This window comes from Siphateles boraxobius, unplaced genomic scaffold (genome assembly GCF_051911475.1).
Source record: "Siphateles boraxobius isolate OS27281-9 unplaced genomic scaffold, OSU_SipBor_1 16, whole genome shotgun sequence".
Taxonomy (NCBI): domain Eukaryota; kingdom Metazoa; phylum Chordata; class Actinopteri; order Cypriniformes; family Leuciscidae; genus Siphateles; species Siphateles boraxobius.
In genome coordinates, this window is record NW_027508766.1 from 11452693 (window position 1) to 11479669 (window position 26977).

Here is a 26977-nt window from a genome sequence, read left to right on the forward strand (position 1 = left end):
TGAATGCATGTTGTGTATTGAACTGAATAAGGAATTGTGAAGTGTATTGACCACAAATATAATTACCATCAAGAGTGTGAACTGATTCATCTGTGAAACCCTGATATCTTCTGCTGAGTGTGAAAGAGTGTTGAAGACGCTGTGTTCCATGCTGTGTGAAGTCCTCTGCATCTCTTCAGCTTCTGAGTATTGATCCAGCGCAACAGTGGAGGGATTGAACAGTGGGTGAGTGCTGGCCTTATTGCACGAAGGTTTGAGAGTGGATTGCGGTGCCCGAATTGAAGTGTCACACAGTATTGGACTTGACCTGAAGTTGCAGTGTGTGGATGTACACATTTACTTAACCGCCAGTACTCTCCAGTCCACGTCCTCGCCCAGTGTTGCGGAGCAAAGCCCTCAGGTTGAATGTGTATGTTCCATTTCGGCCACCAGGTCCTCTGATATGAGAGAGGAGTGTGATTGTCCTGTTTAACTTGTCTTGTCTATTTAAATAGAACGTTCTTCTGCCGCCGCCTTCGTGTGTGCTGCCTGTTCGGAGGAGAAACACACCCCAGCCTTAGTGTTGCCGTGGGAACCACCCAGCCCAGCCGTAAGCTTGAGTCTCCATTATACGGAAGGATCATGTTTGCTCTTGTATCAAATGCTCCGTCTATTTAAGATTCTCATGCCACCGCCTTCGTGTGTGCTGCCTGGTCGGAGGAGGGACACATACCAGCCTTAGTGCCTGTGTGGAGCAACCCAGCCTAGCTATTCTCCTGCCACCGCCTTCGTGGGTGCTGCCTGGTCAGAGGAGAGACACATCCCAGCCCTAGTGCCTGTGTGGAGCAACCCAGTCCAGCCGTAAGCCGATTCTCCATTATACGAAAGGATCATGTTCGTTCTTGTATATAGGCTTTGTCTTGCAATAGGCTTTGTCTATTTAAATAGAAGATTCGTCTGCCTCGGCCTTCCTGTGTGCTGCCTGTTCAGAGGAGAGGTATATCCCCGCAGCAACGCTGCTTGTTCAGACCCACCCGCTCCAGCCGTAAGTCCTTACTTCACCGAAATAGAATTGAACCTATAAACTTGTCTCTATCTTGGGTTAGAGGGGACCCTTGTCTCTGGGTGGAGCCGTCAAGGCCGGAAAGGCATCCGGAGGACCTCACACCTGCTGCTCAGTGACGCCACGGAGGAGAGCACCCTACACGGAGAGGATCTGCCTACCCGACTAGCTACCTGGCCGGCAGCGAGTCCCCCTCCTGGACTCCATCGCCCCCTGTGCCGGGCATCTACCGAATAGTTGACACTTGGGAAAAACTTACCTGCTACCCACCTGTCCTGTGGAGAGAGTCCCCTCCTGGCCCGTGGCCCCGGCCCTGGTTTGCGCGGGTCGCTGCCCGCCTGTATTACGCCGAAAAGAGTCTACTTACCACGGTACTTACCTGCACGCCGGACGGGCGTTTGACTCCTTCCTCCTCTGTGGCGGCCAGTAACCCGGGCCCTCGCAGTGAACCCCTCGGCCTCCTCCTTCCTGGAAAGAGAGACGAACCCCGCGTTAAGACTTTTAATTCTTGCTTTTATTCAATAAATATTGTTACTTTTAGAAATTCTTCTTGTCTGCCTGGTCTCTGGTACGCTCCTCGAGGTGGTCCTGGGTTTGAGGGGTGGGCGCAGTCTGGCTTGGCCCCCCCGACATGTGACAGATTTGGCGCAGTCGGCAGGATTTACCACCTTGAGTTGAGCGGCCAGAGACCAAGATGGCAGACGAAGAGGCACCTGTGGTGCGGCAGCCGGTCATGCCGATCTTTATGGGAGCCCCATGGGCCCAGAAGTATGGAGGCCCAGGATCGGAAGTGAGTTTGTCGGCCTGGAAGACCCAGGTTGAGTACCTGGTAGGACTCCAAGGTTTAAGTGCCCCCCAAGGAGTGCAGTTTTTTTTTAAATTCACTAGAGGGAGAAGCGAGAAGAGAAGTGCAAGCGGCACCGGAAGCAAGGAGAACCACGGTTCTGGCCATCTTTGATTTCCTTACGGAGCAATATGGAGACACCACCCCGGTTGCTGTGTTGCGAACACAGTTCTTTAATTGTAAGCAGGGGCCGCGACAAACTATCCGGGCATTTGCACTGCAGCTGAGGGAGCAGTTCTCCCGGTTGAAGAAGAGACAGGATCATGGCCTGGGAGGTGAGGAAGTTCTACTGAGGGATCAGTTCTTATTAGGATTGCTGGAAGGTCCGGTACGCCAAAGTTTACGGATACAGTTCCGACGAGAGCCAGACCTTACTTTTGAAGATCTACGGAGGGAAGCCTTAGCACTTGAGCAAGATCATGCCGAGAGTGTAGTTCCTCCCCACTGCATGGCCACGAATGCTGTGAGTAGACCTCCGTCCCCCGTCATGTCTGATTGGAAGCAGGCCTTCCGTGAAGAACTGAAGAGGGATGTTCGTGATCAAATGTCCTCACTGACCAAATCCTTTATGGAAGAACTTCGCAGAGAACATCTCCATTCCTTTTCTTTGCCGAGGGAGCGAGCCTATTCAGAGGGGAATCGACCTCTAGCACATCGTCCATTTCGGCCAGCCGGGACTCGATTCCAGTGGGACGAGCAAGGGCGTCCCATCTGCTATGGTTGCGGAGAGCCAGGACACTACCTTCGCCAGTGCCACTCTCGCCGTGCCTCACAAGGGGGTTTTTAGTGTCACCGGCCACTGTGGGTCAAGTGGTCGGGACCTCCTCATCAGACCCATGTTCGTCTGGGACTTCCCAGGAGAGTTTGGTGGGGCGTTGCCCCGTGGTGATGGTCCAGGTAAATGGCCGGAAAGTACAATGCCTCCTGGACACCGGGTCGCAAGTCACTCTCTTCTCAGAAAGTTTGCCTCGGGAGTTGTTTGGTGCCCAGGGCCGGCCCATGACGGAAGCCCCATGGCTCACCTTGCGGGGAGCCAATGGCCTCGACATCCCGTACGTGGGATATCTAGTAACCGACCTGGAGATACATGGGATGGTTGTGCCTCAGAAAGGAGTGGTGATCGTACGGGATGCGTGCCTGGGGACCTACCGCGCACTGCTGGGCATGAATGTCGTCTCGGAGTGTTGGGAGGAAATATTCCGGAATGGACCCAGTCAAGCAGCATCGACGTCGGAGGGCCGAGAATGGAGGCGTGTGAGAGCTGATTGTCGTCGAGTCTGCCTGGTGGAGTCACAGGGGAACCGCGAGGGCACCGGGAGAGTAGCTTGTCGGTATGCTCTGGAAATTCCAGCTCGGAGTGAGGCCGTAGTCTGGGCCAGGCTGCCTTCCCGACTTTATCGCCCAGAGGAGTGGGTCTTGGTGGAATCCCATCCAGATTGTTCAAAGGTAGAAGTCGCTCGAGGATTGGCATCTGCACGGAGAGGCCGGGTCTGTGTGAAAGTCAGAAACACGAACTCCTTCCCTGTCCCCTTATATCACCATCAGCGTTTAGCCCGAGTTACCTCGGTGAAGGCACAGCAAGTTCGAGAACCAGGGGAAATCAGGTTCAACCGGGTGAGTCCGACAGTAGTAGAAGTGGCCCTGGCACAGGCAGATCAGCATGTGAAGGGAACCGGGGAGGGAGTCCCAGCCTATCTCAAGGGAGAGTCACTGTGGGGAGAAGGTCTGACAGGAGGTCAGATAAAACGAGCCCGTTCTCATCCTTTGGCGGCATATGTGACGCCATATGACAAAACGGCGAAATACTACGCACATGGCACCCTTTAGCGTGAATATAACACGCGAAACCCAAGGCGTCATAAAGTTGACTGGCATCCTTTAGCGTGACTATGTGACGCAGACCCTACCCCACACCTAAACCTACCAGTGCGTGTTATATTGTCGATAAAGGGTGCCATGTGCGTAGAATTTCGCCGTTTTGTCATATGGCGTCACATATGACGCCAAAGGATAAGAATGCGTTAGATAAAACAGCTTCAAGGCTTCTTGTTGAAATGGCAGCACTTGTTTTCCACTCACGACGAGGACTACGGTCGTACCAACGCAGTCAAACATCAGATCCCAACTGGAGATGCTGCACCCAGTAGAGAGCGCTACCGGCCTGTACCCCCGACCCTGTACTCTGAGGTCCGCACCCTCCTTCGGGGAATGCTGGACAAGGGAATCATTCGTGAGAGCAGTAGTCCCTGGGCTGCACCCATTGTCCTAGTACGGAAAAAGACCGGCTCATGGAGGTTCTGTGTGGACTACCGGAAATTAAATCTGGTGACAAAAAGAGATGCTTTCCCGTTACCCCGAGTAGAGGACTCCCTCACAAGCTTGACACAAGCGGCCTGGTATTCCACTCTTGATCTGGCCAGTGGGTATTGGCAGGTGGAGGTGGATGAGCGGGACAGGGAGAAGACCGCGTTCACTACCCCCTTTGGGCTCTATGAGTGGGACCGGATGCCGTTCGGCCTGTGCAACGCCCAAGCCACCTTCCAACGGTTGATGCAGCGTTGCTTGGGCGGCCAGCTGATGGAGTCCACTTTAGTATACCTGGATGACGTGATTGTCTACTCCCCAGATTTCGAGTCCCACCTTCGGCACCTGGAACAAGTCTTTCGCTCTCTGGAGATATACGGGCTGAAGCTCCAGCCAGATAAGTGCCAGCTCTTCCGGAAGGAGGTGAAATTCCTGGGCCATATAGTGAGCGCTGCAGGGATTTCGGTGGACCCAGAGAAGGTATCGGCTGCCTAAGACCGTACGCCAGGTCAGATCATTCCTGGGCTTCGTCGGGTACTACAGGCGGTTCATCGAAGGCTTCTCCCACATCGCCAAGCCTATCAACCAGCTGTTAGGGGGCACTGGACGGTCCCGGGGCCGGGGATCTCCCTCGGTCCAGTGGGACTCAGCCTGTGAGACTGCGTTTCAGCGACTCAAGCAGGAGTTACTGCAAGCACCAATTCTGGCCTACGCTGATTTCACTCAACCCTTCATCTTATACACCGATGCCAGCAATCTGGGTCTGGGAGCTGTACTGGCTCAGAAACAACAGGGCAAGGAAAGAGTCATTGCATACGCCAGCCGAAGTTTGCATCCGGCTGAGAAAAATGACGCCAATTACAGTTCCTTTAAGCTTGAGTTACTGGCGATGAAATGGGCGCTGAGCGAGAAGTTTAAAGACTATCTGTGGGGAGCGAAGGTGCTCGTCGTGACTGACAATAACCCCCTGGTACATCTACAGAGCGCCAAGCTGGGGGCGGTTGAGCAGAGGTGGGTGGCACAGTTGGCCAACTATGACTATCAGCTGCAGTATCGCCCAGGAAAAGAGCACTCCAACGCTGATGTATTGTCCAGACTTCCTGAAGCGCGATCTGTGGATCAAACATCAGCGCTGAACGAGGGACGCGAGGAGGGATTGATGGTGGGCATCGTGGAGGCACCGGGCCAACCATCCGTCGAACCCCCTGCAAATTGGGGATGGGACCCCCAGCGTTGGAGGATGTGGCAGGAGGAGGATGAGGATTTGAGGCTGGTACGGACCTGGCTGGGTGAAGGGGCTTGGCCCGAAGGCGAGGAACGCCGGGCCCAGACACGGGTGGTGCGGGGACTGCTGGGACAGAAAGAGAGGCTCATCCTGAAAGAAGGGGTGATGTCCAGGTCCCTCCAGGACTCAAATCTGGGCGAAGAGGTCTGCCAAGTGGTGGTCCCCGAAGGGAAATGTCATTCCCTGCTAGAGGCTTACCATTCCAAGTTGGGACATCAAGGGCAGGAGAGGACGTTGTCCCTGTTACGGCGGCACTTTTATTGGCCTGGGATGGAGGGAACTACGAGGACTTACCTGCAAGGATGTCCACGCTGCATGCTCTTCAAGGCGAGAAAAGAGGTGCGGGCCCCACTGGTGCCAATTCGGGCTAAGGCCCCACTGCACATCGTAGCTATGGACTTTCTGACACTGTATGGATCGGATACACAACATCCTTGTCGTCACAGACCTGTTCACTAAGTATGCTTGGGCCATTCCGACTTTGGACCAGACTGCCACCACCACCGCAAGTGCCTTATGGAAGTATGTCATTCAGCCATTCGGTTGTCCCGAAAAACTCCATGCTGATCAGGGGCCCAACTTCGAGTCCCGAGTGATTCACGAATTGTGCCAGCTGTATGGGTGTAAGAAGACCCACACCACTCCTTACCACCCTCAGGGGAACTGAGGTTGCGACCGGCTGAACCAGACACTGCTGAGTCTCCTGGGGACCCTGGAAGGAGAGCAGCAGGGACACTGGGTGGACAAGCTCCCAATGCTTGTCCAGGCATATAACAACAGCGTGCATAGCACCACCGGGTACGCTCCAACCTACCTGATGTTTGGGAGACACACGAGACTGCCTATCGACTTGCTGTTGGGAGCCACTCCAGCGGAGGAGGGGGGTAACTTGACAGAGTGGGTGGCAGGACACCACCAGCGCCTTCACACTGCCTACGAACAGGTCTCAGGCCGGATAAATCAAGCAGCAGTTAAGAATAAGAGACTGTATGATCGAACAACCCGGGAGGCACCGTTACTACCGGGAGAAAGAGTACTGGTAAGGGACAATCGCCGCAAAGGGAAGGGTAAACTGAGCGACCGCGGGGAGTCCCAACCATACGTGGTACAGCGGCAACCTCGCCCAGACCAGCCTGTATATGCCATTCGTCCCGAAGGGAGAGCTGGCCCAGAGCGAGTGTTACATCGGAATTTGATCCGTCCGTGTCCCAATTACCCGAAACCAGTAGAGAGAAACCCCCCGGTTGAGGGGGCCAAGTAGATCCTGCCTCACCGCCGAGGCGATCACAGCGGGATAATCGAGGCCAGCCCCCAACATGGTACGGAGACTGGGTGGCCAAGCCCCGTTCTAGGGACTAGAACGGTTTGGTGGGGGGGTATGTCACAAGGTGACAAATCCAGTGGAACCAATTTCCGCTGGGAGTGTGTTTCCCCCCCGGGACGATTTCACTGACACACCGTGCAGGTTTGCTTGTTGTCAGTTGCCATGACAGTGGCAGCTGATTTAGCTAAGCGGTACCAGGTGCGGGCGTTTGGTGTGGGGATTTGTGATTGGGAAACACGGCCTAGAGAAGCAGTTAAAAGGAAAAGGCATTCGGGTGTGGTACTTCCCCGGGAGAAATCGATTCTTTTGGCAGTGGCTTGGATTTGCTGGGATTTTTGGAGCGGCTGTGAGGATTGACTGGAAAGGGGTGCAACAGTGGTTGTGGGAGTACAAGCTGGAACGTGAATTGGATGCGAAGTGGGTGTACTTTGGAGATTGAGTCCAGATTGGAGAATGTCATCACTCGAGAGAGAAAGATAAGTAATGAAACACCGGATCCGTGTGAATGCATGTTGTGTATTGAACTGAATAAGGAATTGTGAAGTGTATTGACCACAAATATAATTACCATCCAGAGTGTGAACTGATTCATCTGTGAAACCCTAATATATTCTGCTGAGTGTGAAAGAGTGTTGAAGACGCTGTGTTCCATGCGGTGTGAAGTCCTCTGCATCTCTTCAGCTTCTGAGTATTGATCCAGCGCAACAGTGGAGGGATTGAACAGTGGGTGAGTGCTGGCCTTATTGCACGAAGGTTTGAGAGTGGATTGCGGTGCCCGAATTGAAGTGTCACACAGTATTGGACTTGTCGTGAAGTTGCAGTGTGTGGATGTACACATTCACTTAACCGCCAGTACTCTCCAGTCCACGTCCTCGTCCAGTGTTGCGGAGCAAAGCCCTCAGGTTGAATGTGTATGTTCCATTTCGGCCACCAGGTCCTGTGATATGAGAGAGGAGTGTGATGGTCCTGTTTAACTTGTCTTGTCTATTTAAATAGAACGTTCTTCTGCCGCCGCCTTCGTGTGTGCTGCCTGTTTGGAGGAGAAACACACCCCAGCCTTAGTGTTGCCGTGAGAACCACCCAGCCCAGCCGTAAGCCTGAGTCTCCATTATACGGAAGGATCATGTTTGCTCTTGTATCAAATGCTCATCTATTTAAGATTCTCATGCCACCGCCTTCGTGTGTGCTGCCTGGTCGGAGGAGGGACACATCCCAGCCTTAGTGCCTGTGTGGAGCAACCCAGCCTAGACATTCTCCTGCCACCGCCTTCGTGGGTGCTGCCTGGTCGGAGGAGAGACACATCCCAGCCCTAGTGCCTGTGTGGAGCAACCCAGTCCAGCCGTAAGCCGATTCTCCATTATACGAAATGATCATGTTCGTTCTTGTATCAAAGGCTTTGTCTATTTAAATAGAAGATTCGTCTGCCTCGGCCTTCCTGTGTGCTGCCTGTTCAGAGGAGAGGTATATCCCCGCAGCAACGCTGCTTGTTCAGACCCACCCGCTCCAGCCGTAAGTCCTTACTTCACCGAAATAGAATTGAACCTATAAACTTCTCTCGATCTTGGGTTAGAGGGGACCCTTGTCTCTGGGTGGAGCCGTCAAGGCCGGAAAGGCATCCGGAGGACCTCACACCTGCTGCTCAGTGATGCCACGGAGGAGAGAACCCTACACGGAGAGGATCTGCCTACCCGACTACCTACCTGGCCGGCAGCGAGTCCCCCTCCTGGACTCCATCGCCCCCTGTGCCGGACATCTACCAAATAGTTGACGCTTGGGAAAAACTTACCTGCTACCCACCTGTCCTGTGGAGAGAGTCCCCTCCTGGCCCGTGGCCGCGGCCCTGGTTTGCGCGGGTCGCTGCCCGCCTGTATTACACCGAAAAGAGTCTACGTACCACGGTACTTACCTGCACACCGGACGGGCGTTTGTCTCCTTCCTCCTCTGTGGCGGCCAGTAACCCGGGCCCTCGCAGTGAACCCTTGGCCACCTCCTCCCTGGAAAGAGAGACGAAGCCCGCGTTAAGACTTTTAATTCTTGCTTTTATTCAATTAAGATTGTTACTTTTAGAAATTCTTCTTGTCTGCCTGGTCTCTGGTACGCTCCTCGAGGTGGTCCTGGGTTTGAGGGGTGGGCGCAGTCTGGCTTGGCCCCCCCGACCTGTGACATTAACAAAAATACAAAGTATGAAATGTGTCTTGTTTTTTAATAAAACTGTGAGAGAGAGAGAGAGAGAGAGAGAGAGAGAGAGAGAGAGAGAGAGAGAGAGAGAGAGAGAGAGAGAGAGAGAGAGAGAGAGAGAGAGAGAGAGAGAGAGAGAGAGAGAGAGAGAGAGAGAGAGAGAGAGAGAGAGAGAGAGAGAGAGAGAGAGAGAGAGAGAGAGAGAGAGAGAGAGAGAGAGAGAGAGAGAGAGAGAGAGAGAGAGAGAGAGAGAGAGAGAGAGAGAGAGAGAGAGAGAGAGAGAGAGAGAGAGAGAGAGAGAGAGAGAGAGAGAGAGAGAGAGAGAGAGAGAGAGACTTCCTACCCAAATTAAAACCGAAACAGGAAGCCAGCTTCTCTGTCTCAGCCTCTAGCCTAGCATAACACAGAGTAAGAAGTACAGAAGCAATTATTGCTGCCATTAATCTGGGAAGGGTTTAAATGCCATTTCCAAACAATTTGAAATTTTCAAACATTATTATACAGTAAGGAAGATTATTCAAGTGGAAAGTATTATTATAAGTGGAAAACATTCAAGAGAGTTGCCAATATTCCCTGGGGTGCACGTCCCAGAACATTCACCCCAAGGTCAGACCTTGCAATGCTCAGGTAAATTGCAAAACACCCAAGAACTACACCTCAGAGTCTACAGGCCTAACATGTTAAATGTTAAAATTCATGGCAGTACAATAAGAAAAAGACGGGACAGGAGTATAGCATGTTTGGAAGGGTTTCCAGGAAAAAGCTTTTTTTTTTTTCTAAAAAGAACATGGCAGCACAGCTTAGGTTTGCAAAGTTGACTCAGAAGAAACCTCAAGACTTTAGGAACAATGTCCTTTGGACAGACGAGACCAAAGTTGAGATGTTAGGCCATAACGCACAGCATCAAGTTAGGCGAAAACTGAAGACAGCATATCAGCACAAACACCTGATACCAACTGTCCATCACGCTGGTGGAGGGTTAATGATTTTTGGCTTGTTTGCAGCCACAGGACCTGGGCACCTTGTAGTCTTGAGTCGACCATGAACTCCTCTGTAGGGCAGGGTTCCAGACTGCGACCATTTTTTGAGAATGTGCGAGTTAAAATTTTATGTGGTCGCATTTGTGCGAGTGCATGGTTATGTACTACTCAGTTAAATTCATGCATGCACAACAGAACGCCGTTGTATCAGCAGCTGCTGCAGTCCGTAACCTATGTTCAAAATTAACGAGTACATCATGAATCCATTTTCCAAACCGTGTTTTTGACTTATCCTGAATCACTAAGGTACGCCTATAATAAGTGTTTATATTCCGACTATTTTATCCCGGGGTCGGCTCGGCCGCGGAGTTGCCCAGTGCCTGCGTGACTCGCCATAGACATTAACGGAGAGAAGTAGCTCCAGCTAAAATGTTCTTCCGCAAGACACTTGCAGTTCATTTATAAACAAACGTACACGTCACGCGCATTGCACACTGATTGTGAAACGGACCAATTAGGAATTCAGGAATTAAGTCATATAGAAATGAAAAGGTCTCACGAAACACCGAGCCCCTTCCTACGTCTTTTCAGCGGTTAGATGAGAGTAATCGCTCAACAGTGGAAAAGGAAATGATTATAAAATTTAAGACTGCTTATAACATAGCAAAAGAGGAACTCCCGTTCACAAAATTCAAATCAGAAATTATACTGATGAAAAAGAACGGGTTGTATGTTAATCCCACTTATGCCAACGACAGGGCCTGTGCTCAATTTATAGGAGTGATAGCAGACAATTTGCGCAGAAAAAGGGCTGACAAAATTTCCTACGCCCACTGTTTATCATTTATGAGTGATGGAGATACAGACATCTCCAACAAAAAATGTGATATTGTCTATGCCCGTGTCACCAATATCCCAATTGGTCATATTGTCGTTCAACACGCCCATGCAGAAGGTAAGGAGTGGGAGATTTCTTATTTTTGTTACAACTATAAATTTGATAACGAAAAATCTGTATCAGCATATTACTATAGTATAATCTTTTAAAATGTAATGCATAAATTTGAATGTTTAATGATTTTTAAAAGATAGAAAGATGATGATGATAGATAGATAGATAGATAGATAGATAGATAGATAGATAGAATATAATTCAAATGTAAAATACTTACAATTACAGATTAAAATTCTTGTCCAAAATCCATGAAAATCCTGAAATTTGACAATGATAATTACCAAATATTACATGTGTTTATATATAATATATTACAGGTATTTATGCTGCAACCAAGAAAGCCTTTGCTTGCCTTGCTCCATTAAGACCACTATTCATCAGCATGCATTGATTAATCCCATGGCATGTAGCAAAAAAAAAAAAAAGGTGCGACCAAATCATATGCTGGTGCGACCAACTGAGAAAGTTGTTGGCACCCGTGCAAAAAGTTAGTCTGGAGCCCTGCCTCTGTAGGGGTGTGACGAGATCTCGTGGAGACTAAAAAGTGAGTCGAGTGAAAAGTTGTCTCGTGATATCGTCATGACTGAGCATTAGGGTGAAATTAGCATAGAATATGCCACCGCTACATTCAAATTACATGCTTCTGCTGTTCGTTTTGCTTTTTTTATTAAAATGAAAAAACTTGAGTTGCAGTCTCACACAGTGCAGCAGGAATCACAGTTCACTGATCGTGTGACGATGAAGGAGAGTTCGTTGGCCAACAGAGCCTAAATGTCTTATCTTGTAGAATGCACCGCCACTCCCCATACATGGAGTATGCCCGATTACAAAAAAGAAAGAAAAAACTGTTATTTATGTTTATGTATACTGTTTTTATTGCTATGTTCAATTTGTGGAAATGAGTTCAATTAGGTGGTCACACATAGCCTCTATCAGAAGTTCTGGGAGCTCATAATTCATGTTCATTAAGGTCTGAAAAAACTCATGTGAAATCATTCAGGAGAAAATCCAGTCAGCTGAGTTTGTGCAAAACTTTTTACAGCGCTTGTATATTGTTGTCTTTCAATGCATTTGATAATTCATACTTATAAAGTAGAACTGAAATGACATTCATTACAAGATTATTAGTTAAAACATTTCAAAATGCACCTGCAGACTATTTTCCCAGTCAGGAATTTTGTCATTGAGGATTTCTATACAATATTGTGCAAAAATCTCATCTCGTCTTGTGAACCCAATCTCGTCCCTCGTCTCATCTCGTGAGATAAGTGTCTCATCACACCCCTACTATATACCAAAGTGTTCTAGAGTCAACTCTAAGGCCTTCTGTTCCGACAGCTAAAGCTTGGCCGAAACTGGGTCATGCAACAGGACAATGATCCCAAGAACACCAGCAAATCTACAACAGAATGACTGAAAACGAAAATAATCAAGGTGTTGCACTGGCCCAGTCAAAGTCCAGACCAAAACCCCATTGAAATTATGTGGATGGACCTTAAGAGAGCTGAGCATAAACAAATTCCTGCAAACCTCAATGAACTGAAGCAACGTTGTAAAGAAGAGCGGGCCAAAATTCCTCCAGAATGATGCAAAAGACTGGCAGTGTCATACAGAAAATGATCCCTTCAACTTATTTCTGCTAAAAGTGGATCTATAAGCAATTGAATCATAGGGTGTACTTAGTTTGTCACCCATGGCTTTTCCATTTGGGCTTCATTTTTATTAAATAAATAATTACACAGTGTAATATGTCATTTTGTTGTTGTTCATCTGAGGTTGCATTTACCAAATTTTAAGACCTAACACCAAATAATTTATTTTTAGGTTCTGATACGTAAAACCATAACATATGGTCCTTCTCAAAAAATTAGCACATTGTGATAAAGTTCATTATTTTCCCAAATGTAATGATAAGAATTAAACTTTCATATATTTTAGATTCATCGCACACCAACTGAAATATTTCAGGTCTTTTATTGTTTTAATACTGATGATTTTGGCATACAGCTCATGAAAACCCAAAATTCCTATCTCAAAAAATTAGCATATTTCATCCGACCAATAAAAGAAGTGTTTTTAATACAAAAAAAGTCAACCTTCAAATAATTCTGCACTCAATACTTGGTCGGGAATCCTTTTGCAGAAATGACTGCTTCAATGCGGCGTGGCATGGAGGCAATCAGCCTGTGGCACTGCTGATGTGTTATGGAGGCCCAGGATGCTTCGATAGCGGCCTCAAGCTCATCCAGAGTGTTGGGTCTTGCGTCTCTCAACTTTTTCTTCACAATATCCCACAGATTCTCTATGGGGTTCAGGTCAGGAGAGTTGGCAGGCAAATTGAGCACAGTAATACCATGGTCAGTAAACCATTTACGAGTGGTTTTAGCACTGTGAGCAGGTGCCAGGTCGTGCTGAAAAACCCTGCCCTTGATAAAACACAGTGGACCAACACCAGCAGCTGACATGGCACCCCAGACCATCACTGACTGTGGGTACTTGACACTGGACTTCAGGCATTTTGGCATTTCCTTCTCCCCAGTCTTCCTCCAGACTCTGACACCTTGATTTCCGAATGACATGCAAAATTTGCTTTCATCTGAAAAAAGTACTTTGGACCACTGAGCAACAGTCCAGTGCCGCTTCTCTGTAGCCCAGGTCAGGCGCTTCTGCCGCTGTTTCTGGTTCAAAAGTGGCTTGACCTGGGGAATGCGGCACCTGTAGCCCATTTCCTGCACACGCCTGTGCACGGTGGCTCTGGATGTTTCTACTCCAGACTCAGTCCACTGCTTCCGCAGGTCCCCCAAGGTCTGGAATCGGTCCTTCTCCACAATCTTCCTAAGGATCCGTCACCTCTTCTCGTTGTGCAGCATTTTTTGCAACACTTTTTCCTTCCCACAGACTTCCCACTGAGGTGCCTTGATACAGCACTCTGGGAACAGCCTATTTGTTCAGAAATTTCTTTCTGTGTCTTACCCTCTTGCTTGAGGGTTTCAATGATGGCCTTCTGGACAGCAGTCAGGTCGGCAGGCTTACCCATGATTGCGGTTTTGAGTAATGAAACAGGCTGGGAGTTTTTAAAAGCCTCAGGAATCTTTTGCAGGTGTTTAGAGTTAATTAGTTGATTCAGATGATTAGGTTAATAGCTCGTATAGAGACCCTTTTCATGATATGCTAATTTTTTGAGAATTTTGGGTTTTCATGAGCTGTATGCCAAAATCATCAGTATTAAAACAATAAAAGACCTGAAATATTTCAGTTGGTGTGCAATGAATCTAAAATATATGAAAGTTTAATTTTTATCATTACATTATGGAAAATAATGAACTTTATCACAATATGCTAATTATTTTAGAAGGACCTGTATATATAATGACACAGTTATAAATAAAATTTCACAATATATATTTTTTTTTTTTACAAAATTTTAAACAAATACTGTGAGAGGTGAAAAGCACTATAACAGACCAGGAAAAAAACTTTTACAGTATTCTGATTCTGAATACATCAAATTCAGTTCTTAATTAGTTAATTCAATTATGCTATGTATATTATTGGTTACATCACTTAATATTTATATAGGCCCAGCCGGTACAGATATGGATCAATTGTCCACTGTGGAGCTGATAATGGAACTCTTTGGAATGTAATACAAATGTGTCAGTCATCGCCTTGGTAATACAAGAGTTTACAGATGATAATGAGATGGAAATAGCAACCATCATGGAGGATGTTTATATATTTATTTACATTTTATTATTAATTTGTATTTACGTTGCCCAAATAGCGTGCTTAGCCAGCTACAGAGAAATTGGTAGCCAGGCAACAGAGAAGTGACCAATCCTGAGTTGTGACATCATCACTACATGCATTTTACTGGGCCGAGAATGGATTATAATCGTACTGTGCCGTATCAAGCTCAAGCGAAATACAACTGGAACCATTCGGACCAATGGTAAAAAAGTAGCTTTAGACTACACAACTCCTATACTATATTAAACAAACTTTCATGTCGGCACAATTAATCTCCTTGACCCAGAGAGTCAACCAAACCCAAGCAATCCATTTAGACAGAATCTCATTCTTCCTGACAGTGGATACAACTACACAAAAGGACTCTGCAAGGTTATATAATCAAACTTCAAAAATGTATTTCAAAATTCAAGGCAGGGGAGAGATAAACTTGCACACTGGCCTGAATTCAGGAATAAGGAATAGGAGGTCATAGGGATACACGGCTTTGGACTGTGAGATTAATTACAAGATGATGTTGTAAACACAGGCTGCATCAAATAAGAATCACATGCTCTAGAACGGCATGGAGGCCTGCTGGCTCCTGTGAAATCAAAATATAGTGTTATCCAATTAGAGCAAGGAAATTGAGAGAGACAGGTTGGGTGAGGGAATGGCAAGGCATGCTTTAAATTATTTGCATGCGTATACTATGTATGTGTGTGTGTGTGAGTCTGTTGGCTCCAGTGTGTGCTCTCGTTAGATCATGCAACACTTTGGGTAATGTTGCCAGAGAGGCTTATCGTTCTTCAGAAAGTAAACAACAGCAGGGCAGAGACTCCTCTCACTGCAGCAGGTGGAATGAGATATGCACAAGCATTAGGCAATCGCATAACTTTGCCAACTTCTGTGTCTGTCTTTTTATTTATCTGTGACTATGGAAGTCAATGTTATTTGCAAATTCTAATGCTTTTATCCAAGCAGTTAACACCAGTGGTGGTAAGTAACGAAGTAGAAATACTTTGTTGCTTTACTTAAGTATTTTTTTCGGGGATCTGTACTTTACTTGAGTATGTTTTATTTGCATCTACTTTTACTCTTACTCCACACTTACCGCAGTCACAGGCGATCCACTTTGTCCCGTCTGTGCTATTTATGGGATGGCCGTATCCTTCAGCACACGTTTCATGGTCCGTGTGGCAAATTCCATTTTCTCAAAATAGTCGTCCTCAGTGAAATGTACTGAGCAAACACGATGGTCCTTGGTGATCTCTTTAGGTGTGTTTGGATCGATATCCAGAGCAAGTAGCCATTGATTCATCAGGTCAGCGTTTTTGATTGGAATTCTATGGACATCATGGTATTACCTGGTCTCTCCTGTTTATTGTCGCAGCTCTTTACAATACATCGAACACCCATGATTGTAAACTATGCTTTTGCCAGTGGTGGTAAGTAACGAAGAGGAAATACTTCGTTACTTTACTTAAGTATTTTTTTCGGGGATCTGTACTTTACTTGAGTATGTTTTATTTGCATCTACTTTTACTCTTACTCCACTACAATATTAAAGACAAAGTTTACTTTTTACTCCGTTACATTTCCCCATGCCTGCTCCAAGTATTTATTATACTGGCTTTCCAAACCAATGAAAAACTTGGTTTTATTTTGAAAAAAAGAATGTGCAAGCTCTTTGCCAGCATACGCTCACATAGCAGTCAGTTTGCCATTGTGGAAGATGACCGCAGAAACAGGTGAAGGTGCAGCTCTGCCCAGCAATGATCCCGAGATTTCCGCTTACCTTGTATCTTGCACATCTTCTGTTTGATGCAGCTAATGTTATGGAACATGTCTATTGCAGAGCTGCCAACTCTCACTCATTCAGTGTGAGACTCACGCAATTGACACTTTCCACACGCTCTCACTACACACATCCATTTTCTCAAGCAGAGAAAAATCACGAAGCAAAGAGGACATTGACAACGACAGACAAGACAGATTAGGTTACTTTTGATATGAAACAAATTCTCAGCTCTCAGATTCTGTCAATTTTATTACGAAATTTAGACAATAAATACCGTTTTGGAGCTTTTAAATGTGACATGACAGATAGCTAGCGCCTGCTATGGGGTGCCGTTAATCTCTTTACTACTAGTTAATTGTAAATAAACACAAATGAACAATAATAGGTAGCCTATGTTGAAAGATACAGTACAACTTACCGAAATGTATATACCTTATACATAATATCAATAAATCAGTGTTTTTCAACCGTGGAAAGAAGTCAATAAAACAGCTGGAGAACAATATGTCACATAACGTTACATTTACCTCAGGAAAAAAAACAAAAACATTTAATGACCATAGCATGTTAGTTGGCTAGAAAAATTAGTATTTTATAAGATATTTAATATTAGTATAAATTAGTATTTTGTTAAATGTGCACTATATATTTATAATATTTTTACTTATATCATTAAGATATTATAAAGTTGTTATTATAATAAAAATCACATGTATTTTTAACATGTAATAATACCAGCTGACAGCAAGGTGCTTCATTGTCTCTTATGATTGCAAATCTAACCAATTCTTAATTGCAGTATCTCATAATTTGTTCAATTAAAACATTGCATATCACTCCCAAAACAATTGATCTGTTTAATTATTTATATTTACAGTTTGAATATTTACTTTTTACTTTCGGTACTTAAGTACGTTTTAAATTGGATACTTTTGTACTTTTACTCAAGTGATGTTTGAATGGAGGACTTTCTACTTTTACTGGAGTCATTTTTTATTTAGGTATATATACTTTTACTCGAGTATAATTTTTGAGTACTTTTACCACCCCTGGCTTTTACTATCTAGTAATTGCTGACTCTATTACTCCAACTCTGAGTGAACTCTCTACTCCTCAGCACGGTGTGTCTCAGGTGCTGCGGTTATCACTCCACCCAAGTAGCAGTGCTTTCGCCTTCTGAGAATATAGTTCCCAGTATGTATATGGTTAAAAGATGTCTGTGTCTCATATGACCTTGTTATTTGTACACTCTGTGACTATACAGATCACAACATGTAAATAGGAACATGTTTGCGTTATTTTGTCACTTATTGGGATTAGTATGCTAGCTGAAGCCATTTACATCCAGTCTTTGTGCTAAGCTAGGCTAGCGGTGGGTGCGTCAAACAGAGTTACAGCATGCACGGAGATGAAAAAGGTATGTATGGACTTATCTAACTCTGGGGGATATGGTGAATAAGATGAAGTCCAAAAAAGTCGGCGTGTTCCTTTAAGTTTATCAAGCGACGAGAATACTTTTTGTGTATCAGTGGTGGCAGTTGGAGCAGAAAGGCCTATTGATTTTACTTTGAGAGCTCTGAGTATTGCGTAGCATAAGTACTCAGTGGAAGAGAGAGAGAGGCACTGGTGTGCATTTGGGCATGTGCGCGCTGGCACATGTACTTATATGGACGATTCTTTACTCTCAGAACAGACCACCAGGCGCTTACTGCCCTCATGTCCTCTGTGGGAACTGGCCACAAGCCACTCAGACTCTACCGATGGGCTGACAGGTTGAATCAGTACAATTACCAGCTGCAGTTCACCCCTGAAAAGACAACATGATTGCAGAATTACTGTCACGTTCAGCTGTGGAGTCAACCACCACAGTCAGGCAGCCGGAGTCAGACATAGAGAGTGACCTTGTGCAATTAGTGTATGAGCCCTTAAATACCTCAGTGCCTCTTGAGGAACTTCAGCACGAGTCTGCAGCAGACCCACTCTTCATTACCCTCAGCACCTATACGGTCAGGATGGCCAGCTCAGATGAGCTCTGACCTGATCCCTACTCATGAGTTAAGACAGAACTGACATGTTGGGGTGAGTCATGCATTGCAAGGGGGCACCGAGCAGTCATTCCTCCGCCCCTTAGGGAGCGGGTTCTGTCAATGGCACACGAGGGTCATCTGGGGATAGTTAAACTGAAACAGAGATGTAGAGACTTGGTTTGGTGGCCAGGGATTGATAGGGAGCTAGAAGCTCTTGTACGTGACTGCACACCTTGTCTGCTTAGTGGCAATACAGGAACTCTAGCCCCGCCACCCTTGCAGCCTGTCGACTGGCCCATGAAGCCATCGGAGCATCTACAGATGGACATCTGTGGGGTTCCTAGTCGTGGTCTATGACCTCCACTTAAAGTGGCTTGAGATTGTGCCTATGGGCTCAGTTACAGCTTCCGCAATGATCGATTTCCTGGAGCAGCTCTTTTCCCGTTGGGGCATCCCGCGGGCCATTACCACAGACAATGGGCCACAGTTCATTTCCAGTGAGTTTTCATCCTACCTGTCGGCCAAGGGAATAGCCCACTTACGTACTGCCTACTACCATCCTGAAGCTAATGCTCACGTGGAAAGATATAACCAGTCTAAAGAATGATATGCGCGCACACCTTGCCCAAGGTTTTCCATTTAAAGCTGCTCTCTCCCAGACACTCTTGCATTATCGCGCCACTCAGCATGCCACTACGGGAGTTTCCTCTGCCAGCCTCATGCTTGGCAGGGAACTAGAATTACCTTTGTCCAGGCTCCGCCCACCTCATCAGCTCCCATGGAACACTTCGGTCCAGGCACAGGTTCATCAATGTCAGCGCAACATGAGAGCCAGATATTACAGCAAGCATCGTGCTCTGCCTACCGAGATACGAGCACAGGATTTGATAAGAGCCTGTAGGCCACACCGTAGCAATAAACTGGGCTCTTTTCTGTCCGAGCCCCTCCAGGTCAAACAGCAGTTAGGGCCAGTCACTTTTGAGCTTGCTAAAGGGTCCCGCTGACATGCCAGTTGTCTTCAAAGAGTGCCCACACCTTCCATTAGGGATGAAAGCCTAAACCGATCTGTGTTCATGGACTCCATTCTGCCCCACTGATCTATATAGAATGACTGGATAGCTCATGACGTTCTAAACTGCCATCAGGCAGTGAAGCCACCGGAAGTGTTCGAGCGGCCATCTTACGATTCCCTACCAGCAGAGGGCTCCAACGGCCGTTATACAGATTTTGGTAGCTTCGACGGTACTTTTAAGATGACCCGCTGTGCAGCATACAAGTGTAAAACGACGTTCACAAAAGGATGTAGAAAAACTGGCCACAGGCTGTAATTCAAGCCCTATAAGTAGTAATTTATATGTAAAATTGTCGCTATGCCTGTGATGTTTTCTCCGAGGCAAGAGTAACTTAATTCTGCTGTGCCCCTGCCTTCATCTTCAGGCAGGAAATGCAGATCCGCTACCCTCGGATCATGAACTACGGACGGGGCCTACGCCAAAGAACTTTATAAATAATTGCTTGCTGGGCTGGCAATAAAATGTATGCTTTGTTACATCATCATATCTCCCGAGTCTTTCTGGTAGAACTTCCTCTCCAGAGCCGGTCTGAGTGTCACTTCATGAGCATTTTACCGCTTCATTTGAGAAAAACTATCGTCATATCATAACACACAGAAACTCAAAGGTCTTCACGGCAACCCGTCAAAATAAAAGTTTGGTTTAGCTTTAAGAAATTGACTGAAATAATTATATTTGGCTACTGTTGTACAGTAGATTTAGCTACATCTTAATGTAATGCAATTTTTAATAAGCAGGAAAATTTTTCGACTTTAAACAAATATCCATTTAAATGCTTAGGGTGTTTGAGTGGTAAGAATGGACAGGGAGACTTTAGATTTTAAAACGGTGTCACCTTAGGCAATTTTTTCTCAGTCAAATCATACAATTTCCTATTGATTCAATAGAACGCGTGAGCTCACTAGGGAATACCAATATGGCGGCGCGGTGGCTTCACTGTTTATGACGTCATGAGCTATTCAGTCATTCTATATAGATCAGTGTTCTGCCCGCACCGAATCTGGATCCTGATGAAGTGATCAGGCAGGAAGTGGGAACTGATCACTGTCAAAGAGGACACCTGTGAGGACGAGGGCACGTCCTGCACACTTCCAGGAATTTGAATCTACATTTCATACTTAAGCTTGGTGGGAGGGGGGGAAATGTTGTGGTTGTTAACCAGTTCTTCATTGTTATCTGTTGTCGTTATACTGTTGTAAAGTCATGCTTGTGCGCATGCCCCTGAGGGGTGCCAGATTCTGTGGCCGTTGAAGTTAAACAGTAAACAAGTAGGGTTCTGCCAAAGCACTGCTTGTCTGTGTCTTTTCCTAAACATAACACAAGGGTCAAACGTTAATCTCTTTCTAAAATAAATAAATAAGTTTTTATTAGTGATCAAATTATATTTACACTTTAGCCTAAACAGAAATGCAAGAGGGTAAAACTAATTTATTTTGATTTCTGAGTGATCATTTTATGTATAAGTGTTTGCACACATGATCACTGAGTGTAGGTAAAACTTTTAGTGTGAGCAATAAAAAAATAATAAAAAAAACGAATATCAAATTGGCCAGACATGATTATCATTAAAGTTGCATTTAAACTTTCCACACCTACGATATTGAAAAACTTATGTTCAATACTACATTCTAATAATATTGTTTTTCTCCTCAATCGCATCTGTTGTTTTTCTTAAAATTTTCTTAAAATTTCTTAAAATTTCTGTGATGGACTGACATGTGTGTCTCACGTATTTTACTATTTGCCAAGTCCTCAAAATTGCAATTCAAATCTTAACTTGAGTCCAAGCCACGAGTCCACAAAATGACAGTTTTTATGTGTGTGTGTTTGTCTCTTTGTGGGAATATAAACCTAGGACACACAATTAGTTTCAGTTATCTATCCATCTGTCTCTGCTCAACACCATCCAACACCACACTGACTCGTACTTCTGTTTTGATGGTTTTTCTATAGGTACCTGAACATACACACTCCAAAGATGTTTCATGGAAGATTTTACTGGATTTGAACGGGAAGTGCACTCTGAATTTTACAGAATGCTCCTAATTGTAGGGTTACGGTTCTATATATTGAATTAGAAGGGAGACATTGTTTCTATTTATGTGTTGATTCATAAACACACCTTGCAGTCATCAAGACTGCCATCTTGATGTTGTTATATCCTGATTACACAATATCCCTAATCTGAACAGACAATCTTGTTTTTCAGACATATGGACAAAGAGCTGAGTCATCCATCCCCATGTTGTGCACCCACTCAACACCCACAAAGTGTATCTCACTAAAAAAATGAACATTGTTTGCTGCTAATGAACTGAACAGTTGGTCATGAATTAATTAAGTGGCTTAAGTGTGAATCTCACTTCTATATAACAATAAGCTCTGTGTAATCTGCTTCAAATTGTTATGAGGCACAGCAAAACAGAGTGAATAAATTGAAGGTAAAAGCAAGATACTTAAACTTAATCTTTATCATTTAGTATTTTATATTGCTAAAAGTCAGTAGTAAGTTAATCTTAAACTATGAGACATTTGACATTATTTCACTCCACTTTTGAAGAGATGTGACTTGACAAGGCATTTTGAGACGAATCACATAATTTTAGTTTATTTTTTGGATATGGGATACAATAGTGACTATGATTTTCCTAAAAGCAATTTCAATTTTAGATGTGACTCTGACATGTCTTAGTTTGCCAAACTGGGAAAATTTATTACTTTCAAACTGGGAGAGCCATTTAAGACTGTTTAATGAGGGATCATACATTCTATCTGTCTTTGACCATTATAATGTACAATTCCGAACCCTACACTTCAGTCTAGAAGGTTAAGACCATGTTTTATGTAAATTTGCCCTTAAGATAGCTTGTTAGCAAGTTTTAGTGGTATGCTGACCTATTCACTATAATAATAATAAAAGATATATTTCTGAATACATGTAGTCATTAAAGTGAAAAAGAAGAATATGTCAGGGCAGCAACAAAGATAAAGGTTAAAATAAGTGGAATCAATTTATAAATCCAATGAGATAATTTGAATAACAGGGTTTTTTCCTGGATTGAAAATGATTTGTGTGTTTCATGAATAAATAGGTGTTCACAGTTGTGAAGAGATAGGTGTCAACGAAAGAAGATGCAAAACCAAAGGTATATTATGTAAATCCACTAACATAAACAAAGGAGATCACAGGAAAACCGGAGAGAAACTGGGCACATAAATAAAGCAGCCAAACTAGATGAACTAAACAAGAAACACCTGAACTGAATGAATCAATCAATGAGTAACCAAGGAAACAAACAGGCATTAAACAATTTGAACAGAACTGGTTAAACAAATAATAAATTGAGGGGCTGTTTACAAAACACCATTTTCAACTAAAAACGTAAACATTTTATGTGTTTTGGCCGTTCATTTACACAACAGCGTTTTGGAGGGTTGAAAACTAAAATTTTTGAAAACGGGTTTCAAAGTGCATGTCTCCGCGTAAACAACAAAAACGTGAATCTCTAAAGACGATGACGTCATGCACATGCATATTACGTGTTCAGTCTATAGTGTTTCATCGCCATCTAATGGCTTAACAGCAGAATGCAGCATTTTTTGTCGTGGATCCATGTGAATGGGGATCGTTTACCAATGGTGTTAGTTCCCCACCCTTTTTGCTTCAATGGGGGACATGTCAAGGTTGCCCACTCTCGCCCTTATTATTAAATATAGCCATTGAGCCCATGGCCATCTGGCTTTGTAGCCTTGATGCATTTAAAGGTATCACACACCATGGCCAGGTCCATAAACTTGTATGTCTCTGACCACATAGCTTCTCTCCCCCCTATATGATCTATTCTGGACCAATTTGGCTGCCTATCAGGGTAAAAGTTAAAAAATAAATAAAAAAAAGTAATTTTTTTGTTAACCTATTGGCTAAATCTCTTCCTCATCATGCATTCCCCTTTAAGTTAGCCTTGGATGGGTTTAAATATCTGGAGATATTCATCACCCGTTCGCTTAAAGACTTGTTTTTTTAAGATTTTCATGCCCCTTTTGGACAATTGCAAGTCAGACATTGCTAGGTGGAGTTCCTTTTCCCTTTCTGTAATCGGTCATGTGAACCTTATCAAAATGGTTATCCTCCCAAAGTTCTTTTTCAGTATGTTCCAGTCTGCATTAACAAATCCTTTTTCTCTACTTTAGATCAGCAATTAAACGGATTCCTTTGGAATAATAAGCCGGCTCGCATCAGAAAGCCGTTCTTCAGCTTCCCAAATCTGAAGGGGGTTTAGTGCTTCCAAATTTTCGATACTACTTTTGGCATGTAACATTAATAAATTATTTTACTGGGTTGGCCTTTAAAAGTTGTGCCTCCAGCCCGCCTTGGGTGCATATAGAGACATCTTCCTCTCGTTCTTTACTTTCTAATATTTCCCAGCATTTCCTTGAGTAACACAAAATATCAAGCAATCCAATAGTTATTAATACTGTTAAGATTTGGCATTAATTCAGAAAACAATTCAGTCTACATAAAGCCATTTTAAATGATCACTTATTCACCTATCAGACAGCGTATTTAATATTTGGGCAGCTATGGGTCTTCCTACTCTAAATGACTTAGAGTCTAAATGACTAAAAAACGTCTCAGGTTACATATGTAACCCTGGTTCCCTGAGAGGGAACGAGACGCTGCGTTGAGACGCGGTGGGAACGCTCTGCGTGATTGCGTCGTGAAGCACGTGTATAATCAGTCCAATGGAAGAACGAGACGTCACCGGCGGTGACGTCATAGACCAGGAATCTATAAAGCACACCAGAAATCAGACCGCGACAGCTTCTGAAAAGGCCTGAAGCAAGTCGATCAGGGCATGCAGGAAGTATGGCAGGAGAACGCAGCGTCTCGTTCCCTCTCAGGGAACCAGGCTTACATACGTAACCTGAGACGTTCCCTTTCAAGGGAACTCGAGCTGCGTTGAGACGCGGTGGGAACCCCATGTCCACTACGCCATAATGAGAAATGCCCGTTCTGTGTGGAGTCCTTGCGCACACTAAGAAACAAGCAGCCTAGCCCCGGGAGTGGAGAGGTCTAGGTCGTAGAATCTGACAAATGTATGCGGTGAGGACCAGCCTGCCGCATTACAAACGTCCTGCAGGGAAACCCCTGAAATTAAAGCCTTAGAGGCAGCCATACTCCTAGTAGAATGGGTGCGGACAGCCATTGGTGAGAGCTGTCCGGCCGCTTCATAAGCAAGTGAGATAGCCTCAACTACCCACTTGCTCATTACCTGTCTAGATGCAGGGCAACCTTTCTTGGTTGAACCGAAGCAGACAAATAACTGCTCTGATCTACGCCACAGGGCAGCTCTGTGAACGTAGGCATCCAAAGCCCTAACGGGACATAACAGATTGAGACCTTCCTGATCTGGGGTAACGAAAGGTGGAGGGCAAAAAGCCTGCAGCAAAATAGGGCCCGCTACATTAGTGGGGACCTTAGGAATGTAACCCGGCCTAGGGTGTAAAAATGCTTTCACCATACCAGGTGCAAATTCCAAACATGAAGGAGCCACCGACAGGGCTTGCAGATCTCCAATTCTCTTGATAGAAGAAATAGCGAGAAGAAATAGAGTTTTTAGTGTAAGGAACTTCTCTGAAACCTCTTCAATAGGCTCGAAGGGAGCCAGGGCCAGACCCTCAAGTACAATGGCCAAATCCCAAGCCGGTGCTCTAGAGTGCAATGCAGGCCTAAGCCTCAGTGTACCACGGAGAAAACGAGTAATAAGAGGATCTCTCCCAAGAGAAGAAGCCCCCAAAGGGGAGCGATAAGCAGATATAGCCGCTACGTACACCTTTAAGGTGGAGGGAGATAATCCAGCAGAGAAACGGTCTTGAAGGAAATCGAGAACTGTACCAACCGGGCAGTTAGCAGGATTTAAAAAACGTTCTCCACACCATGTAGAGAACAATTTCCATTTCAATGAATATAGTTTTCTCGTGGAAGGAGCTCTGGATTGAAGGATGGTCTCAACGACCTCAGTCGAGAGACCGGATTCCACGGACAGTTTCCACAACTCCAGGCGAGGGTGAAATATCGTGCCCCCTGCTTGAGATAACAAATCCCCCCTGACAGGAATCTCCATGGGAGAGCCGTGCAGAAGGGACACTAGGTCCGAGAACCACACTCGGGTCGGCCAGTGCGGGGCTACTAATAATAGATGAGCCCCCTCCCGGCGAACCCTCTCCAGAACTCCCGGAAGCAATGATATCGGGGGGAATGCGTACAGGTGCAGCCTCGGCCACTCCTGTACCATAGCGTCCAGTCCGAGAGGAGCTGGATATGTGAGGGAGAACAAAAGCGGACAATGGGTTGTATCGTAAGATGCGAAAAGATCTATCTGAGCTTGACCATAGTTCTCCCATAGGAGCTCCACCACCTCGGGGTGAAGTCTCCACTCCCCGGGCCTCAGCCCCTGTCTTGACAGGATATCTGCTCCCACATTCAAATACCCTGGAATATAAACTGCCCTGAGTGACAGTAATTTTCCCTGGGCCCATAGGAGGATCTGATGAGCCAGTTTGCATAATAATAGGGACCTCAGACCCCCCTGATGGTTGATGTAAGAGACCACCGATGTGTTGTCTGTGCGGACGAGCACATGATGGCCTCTCAGGTCTGGCAGGAAGTATTTGAGAGCCTGAAATACCGCCATCATCTCTAGTCGGTTTATATGCCACGAAAGCTGATGGTCCTGCCAGACACCTGTCGCCGAGCGGCCACTCATGACCGCCCCCCAGCCGGTGAGGGAAGCATCCGTCGATAGCGTTACGCGTCGACAAGAAGCCCCCAATACTGGGCCTTGGGCGGGGAACCAAGGTTTCTTCCACATGACCAAGGCACGTAGGCATAGCCGCGTGACCTTGATCGTGCGAAACGGATTTCCCCTCGGAGAAAACCCCTTGGTCCTGAGCCACCACTGCAGGGATCTCATGTGCAGAAGGCCAAAAGTAACTACGTTGGACGCAGCTGCCATGAGACCCACCAGTCTCTGGAACTGTTTCACAGTGAGTGACTGGCCTAGTTTTACCATATTTACGGCTGTGAGAATCGCAGAAATACGAGCTGGAGACAATCGTGCTTGCATAGTTGTCGAATCCCACATCACCCCTAAAAAAGTGGTCCTCTGGGCTGGGAGGAGCACACTCTTCTTGGTGTTTAGCCGCAACCCCAACCTTTTTAAGTGAGACAGAACGACATCTCGAAGCCGAACTGCCAACTGCTCGGAACGAGCCAGAATCAACCAGTCGTCGATATAGTTTAATACGCGAATGCCCTGGAGTCTCAGAGGAGCCAGCGCTGCATCCACGCATTTCGTAAAGGTGCGGGGTGATAAACCTAGGCCGAATGGAAGGACCCGATATTGGTATGCTTCGCCCCCGAAAGCAAACCTCA

At 45.6% G+C, this 26977-nt stretch overlaps 1 long non-coding RNA gene across 2 annotated transcripts in view; it reads left to right on the forward strand.

Annotated features, from left to right (window-relative positions):
* Positions 1-420: 420 nt before the first annotated feature.
* The window catches only part of LOC143739258 (uncharacterized), a 626344-nt gene continuing 599787 nt past the window's right edge, over positions 421-26977 (forward strand). Inside the window, exons 1-3 of one of the 2 annotated variants that reach the window (XR_013204158.1) lie at positions 421-589; positions 7796-8140; positions 8212-8260. This is a non-coding gene — a long non-coding RNA (uncharacterized LOC143739258). Of the gene's footprint in view, positions 590-7538; positions 8141-8211; positions 8261-26977 lie in introns of those variants that run through there. The other variant, XR_013204157.1, reaches the window with a different exon arrangement.